The sequence below is a fragment of the Nyctereutes procyonoides genome, unplaced genomic scaffold, assembly GCF_905146905.1.
Source record: "Nyctereutes procyonoides isolate TBG_1078 unplaced genomic scaffold, NYPRO_anot_genome, whole genome shotgun sequence".
NCBI lineage: Eukaryota > Metazoa > Chordata > Mammalia > Carnivora > Canidae > Nyctereutes > Nyctereutes procyonoides.
This window is the reverse complement of record NW_026575139.1, coordinates 20,165,123-20,171,012: the sequence shown is the minus strand read 5'-3', so window position 1 is coordinate 20,171,012 and position 5,890 is coordinate 20,165,123. Positions and strand designations below refer to the sequence as shown.

General features: G+C 36.8%; 1 pseudogene; it reads right to left on the bottom strand.

The window, feature by feature from the left end:
• Window positions 1-1,254: 1,254 nt before the first annotated feature.
• LOC129495924 (ribosome biogenesis protein NSA2 homolog) lies at window positions 1,255-2,479 on the bottom strand (annotated as a pseudogene).
• Window positions 2,480-5,890: the final 3,411 nt, after the last annotated feature.

Below are 5,890 nucleotides of genomic sequence, written 5' to 3'. Positions count from 1 at the left end.
TCAGCCCAAATACTGAGTGTTACTTCAATGATGAGAGTTTTGTTAATTCTTAAGTTTTTAAAATTTTATTGTAGTAAGAACATTTAACATGAGATTTATGCTTTTAAATTTTTTTTAATTTTTATTTATTTATGATAGTCACACACAGAGAGAGAGAGAGAGAGAGAGAGAGGCAGAGACATAGGCAGAGGGAGAAGCAGGCTCCATGCAACGGGAGCCCGATGTGGGATTCGATCCTGGGTCTCCAGAATCGCACCCTGGGCCAAAGGCAGGCGCCAAACCGCTGTGCCACCCAGGGATCCCTGCTTTTAAATTTTTAAGTGTTGTTAATTACAGGCATAATGTTGTTCAGTAGATATGTAAAAATTGTTCATCATCTCATATACTCATCCAATAGAAATTTCTCATTTGCCCTCCCCTTGAGCCCCTGAAACCACCATGCTACTCCTCGCTTCTGATTTTGACTACTTTAGATGGCTTATGTAAGTAGAATCATGAAATGTTTGTCCCCCTGTGGCTGGTTTATTCTACTTAGCATAGTGTCCTCAAAGTTCATCCATGTTATCACAATATTCTTTTTAAAGGGTAAATAATATTCCATTTTATCCATATACCACCTTTTCCTTACACATTCATCCATCGATGGACATTTAAGTTCTCTCCATATCTTGGCGATTTGTGAATAGTGCTGCAATTAACAGGAAAGTGCTAATATGTCTTAGAGATCCTGATTTCAATTATTTTGTATAAATACCCAGAAATGGGATTGCTAGATCATCTGGTAATTTTATTTTTAATTTTTAAAAGAACTTCCGTACTATTTTCCTTAACAGCTGTACCATTTTACATTCTTATCAATGGTGTGCAGGGGCTCCATTTTTTCCATTTTCTTGCCAACAATGATGAAGTTTTACTTTCCATTATATATTAGGTTAATTTTATTATGGGTTAAATATCTTCTCACATTTTTTAGGATATAAATTATATTTACTCTAAGCTTCTTGTCATGCTTATTTTTCTGTTTCTGTCCTTATGATTAAGTTCATCTTTTATTGAGGAACAACAAAGTATTGGCTTTCCTCAAATGATTGATGATTTTCTTTTCATAAAACTAGGCCATTTTATGGTTTTTTGTTTTGTTTTGTTTTTGCAATAGAATTAGTAGTTCTCTTGAAGATTGCAAATATGTAAGGCTGTTGGGTAGTATTCAGAAACATCACAGTAATGCTGGTTTTCTTTAATGGTGTGTAATCTTCAATAATTATAAGGAGTTACTTGTATGAAATTGACGTCAAACCATAGGACCACAGTTATGCATCCATCATTTTCAGGATTGCTGGTAACCTGTCAGTAAATCTTCTCCAAATACTTTGCCTCCTTCTGTGATTGTGTCACAAGGCCCAACATGCTCACTTTCACCTCAGTGACAGTTCTTTTGATAATGATACCTAAAGTTGCATATAGTGGGGATAGGAGACTCTTTTTTTATATCATGTATTGGTAGGCAAAAGGTGCCATTCATTTCAGGATGAGTTACATGGACTTTTTGAAACATAAGCCCATTGACTTAATGAATCTTTTAGATTTAGGTAGCTGTTCAGATTTAGGAGTAAAGCCATCTCCAATACAGCCAACTTTAGTAACCATCCTCTTGCACATTTTCTTCTTTCTCTTTCCTGTTCAAGTAATTGTAATACTTCTATTTCTTCCCAGGCAGGAACTTTGGGCAGAACTTTCCTGCTTTCATTTTTTGTTGTTGTTGTTGTTTTTGTTTAATCATTTTGGAAAGTATATTAGCTCAGAACTGTCCCTCTTTGTCCAGTAGATATGCAGGTACTGCTCTTTGTGGAGTCTTTTTACCATTCTTTCATTTGGTGTTTCTCTTTTCATGCATCTTGATAGTCTTTTTCATTTGACTTTCTCAGCATGACACTGTTTATGGTAGAGCTTAGCATTTAGACCAGTCATATATATATATATTTTTTTTGCCTTTGAACATTTGTGAACCTCATGACCGTCCTTCTTTCTCTTTTCCTCAGGGTAATCTAAATATATCCATAAGGCTTATGGTAATAGGTGTGCCTCAACATATTATTTTTTGTGGAATGGTGATGACCACCAAGGCACTAGGTGCACCCTCTAGGCACAAAGAAGCTCTCAATTTTTGGGTCTCAGAGACATATGAGCTGACTCCATACCACTCACAAAAGGAAAGGGACACTTCTGATATGGGAAACAAAGGCAGAAGAAAAATTATTAAATGTCCTTACTACCTATAGCCCACCCATTGGTAAGTCCTTAAAACAGGCAGGGTGACATTCCTCTAGGGACTCAATTGCCTCGATGTTGATACTTTGCTAAGGGCAAAAGTCAGTCAGTCATCTTAGCCCGACCCCCAGGACCTTGTAAGTCTACTTTAACATATAAAAATTTCTTTAGAAATCTCCTTTATATCTAACCCACCTTCCTCCCGATACATGTTGGCAATCATCCCCCAAGCATATGGCCCACCAATATACATCTGAAGGGTCTTGTGACTAAGGTTTTATTAGATGGTGATAAATGACTTTTTCCAACATTAGCTAACTCCCTCAAGGTTCTGGGAACCTTGCTTCCAAAATTCCTGAGAGGCTTATGCTATCCCTAACTCCTTCCCAACTTGGAAGTCTATAATGGGCTACTCCTCATGACCCTGGTGCAGCTCTTTATGCCCACGGGTCCTGTCCCCATGCTTTAATAAAATCACCTTTTTGCATCAAAGACGTCTCAAGAATTCTTTCTTGGCCATTGGCTTTGAACCCTAATGTCTTTTTGTACATCCTTTCTAAAATGGACCAATTCCAAAAAAAGCATGATGTGATTGGTGACTATTTGTGTGCTCTCATCTCTATAGCTATTCCACTAGTGCAATATGTAGTCTTTAATGTTATCCCATTTCCTTGACCCCAAGTTGTCGCAGCCTAACACCCTCCCACCCCCATCCCACCTGAATGTGAAACCCTTGTGGTTACTTCTGGCCTAAGAAGGTAGATTATGCAGAATCTGTCCTGCTTGATACCCTCTTCTGATTACCATTTGGTTACTCTCAGGACCACTTTTGAATCCAGGACCAACTACACTTGGGTATGAAGTTCCCTAGGTACTGCCCTCAACTTTTCTAGAAGAAAAACATGTTCTATGTCTTGAGACCTTTCATTCCTCTCATTTCCCACCTTTCAAGAATTTTTAATTTGTTATGATCCATTAAGAGTTCTCCTTCTTGATTTATATACCAGATGTGAAATTTAAAAAGAAAAGTACAAGATCATTTCTAAAGATTTTTTATAATATGGAGTAGCTAAAGTGGTGCTAAGTTTGCCATCTAGAATGAAATTTTATATCTTTTCTCATACAAATGGGATTCTGGTATTCCTAGTATTCTGGAAATTTTTTTAATGAATCAATTAAACACATTTCCCTAAAAGTAGATATATATTATTTTAAGGTTGCAATAGTGTTCTAGATATGCATATATCACATAGATATTCTTCTGTTGATGACCATTTAATTTCTTTTCAATTTTTACTTGTTATAAACGATACAGTAATAAATATGTCATGTATTTTTAAAATTATTTCTATAGAATAAATTTTTCAATGTAGATTTATAAAGATAATAAGGAATATTCATGGGATGTGGTTTTCAAAGGAAGAGATAACTCTTTCTTCTCCCTGTGTTTGTTAACCCCCATTTGCATTAGCTCAAGGTTCCTATGATTCTGGCTATTTCAGTCCAGGTAGTTGAGTGACAGACCTATCATCAAGTGTTCTCATTTAGTCAGAGCAATAACACAAAGACAGAGGAAAGTAGTCAAAAACATGGAGAAGCATGATGCAGAAAGAAAGCATCACTCATGCATTCCCAGAATGTTAAAAGGAGCCTACAATATCTATTGATATATAAATGAAAACATTTTTAATTAAAATGTTTACTTAACAATATGCAGAAAATAACATGTCCTGAAGTCAAACAACTAATTTCTAAAAATTATCAGAAGCTTTACACACACCAAGAAACACTTAATCCTTTTCAGCAAAACGATCTTTCCTTCACATTGTAAATCCTTTTTCTCAATAGACTCCAATCCTAACATCTGTCTTCATTCCACTTTTAAACATCTTCTTACCTGTTCTGGACTTCTTTCCAACAACTATCACTTTCAAGATCTGTTCCTTTCTTTTATTCTTAAATATAAATTCCAAAATGTCTGTGTCAAAACAAACATCTGGGGCAGCCCAGGTGGCTCAGTGGTTTAGCGCCGCCTTCAGCCCAGGGCGCAATCCTGGAGACCTGGGATCCAGTCCCACATCGGGCTCCCTGCATGGAGCCTGCTTCTCCCTCTGCCTGTGTCTCTGCCTCTCACTCTGTGTGTCTCTCTCTGTCTCTCATTCTCTCTCTCTGTGTTTCTCATAAATAAATAAATAAAATCTTTTAAAAATCTGGTAGACATACCAGAATAACCCCATGTACAAAAGTTATTAATCTGAAATGAGCTGATTCATAGCAAATAACCAAAATATCACTAGAATTTACTAGAAATGTGCTCTCTGTGAATAACTTGTTATTTTTTTTCTAGAAACTATAAGAAAGCACAGACAGGACACACACACACACACACACACACACACACAAAAGAAAGAAAAGAAGGAAAAAGAAGGGAAACAATGTGGCAGATTGTTTCAAAAAAAGGTCCCTGTTTTTGTGTTTCCAGTTCTACAATTGTAGAACCTTGACATTTCTCCCATCAGAAGGTGGAATCTAATTTTCACCCTTTGAATATAGGTCAGCCATGACTGCCCAAGAAATAGAAGGCAAAGGAAGGCACACTGTGTGACTTTTGAGGCTAGGACACTTTACAACCTACACTTCCATCTGGCTCTTTTTCTGGGACATTTACTTTTGGATCCCAGCCACCAAATTTTGAGGCATTCCAGGCTCCATGAAGACCACCTGTAGGTGATCTGGTTGACAGTCTTAGATCAAGTCCCAGCTGAGAGCCATTATGAATCATCAGGCATGCAAGTGAACAGCCTTCAGATGATTCCAGTCCCTAACCTTCCCCTGTAGTATCTTTCAGATGAGGCTTCATCAGTATGCATCAGTGACAAGCCATCTCTCTTGTGTTCAAGTTCCTGAAACATAGAATTTGTAACAAATGGCTGTTTTTGCCATTAAATTTAGGGGAATCATGGAAAAACCACCCTCACCCCTAGGAAAATGGAAAACTTGCCTTGGGTTATTGAAATAAATAAATATGGGAGGATATATGTTTAAAACAGGTTTGAAAAGGGCTGGACACAGTCATACCCTCCCATTACCAATGCTAGTTCTAGTGTAGAATTAATTCTTTTACTAGAGATGTGAATCAATATTGATGGATCTCAAAAGTTTCAGGTGGACACCTTTTCCTGTCCTTCAGCATTTTCTCTACTGTGAAGCTGAAAATGTTTAAAATTGCAATAGATTCTCCTAATGTTTAATTGAATATCGCCCTTCCTATGTTTTAAGGCATTGTCTCTAAGGTTCCTATCTAATGTCAGCCTTGACCCTCCCATCACATACTATACACTCTGCAGAGATTCATTTCTCTTCTGTGGCACCTGCATTCTCTGTTAGGTTTGGTCAAGTTGGATGAGAATTAATAATTTATTCATTTGGAAGAAATTGATAAGTTTATTATTTAGTAAGTATATTTCAGAGTGCCTTAGGCTCATCTATTAACGATTCCTTCTCCTTTAGCTCATAAAACAAAACAAAACAAAACAAAAACCCCCAAAATGAAAAACCAACCAGTAAAAGTTTTAGTCAAGTCACCCTTTTACGTCAGCCCTGCAAAGAGAAATCAAATTGG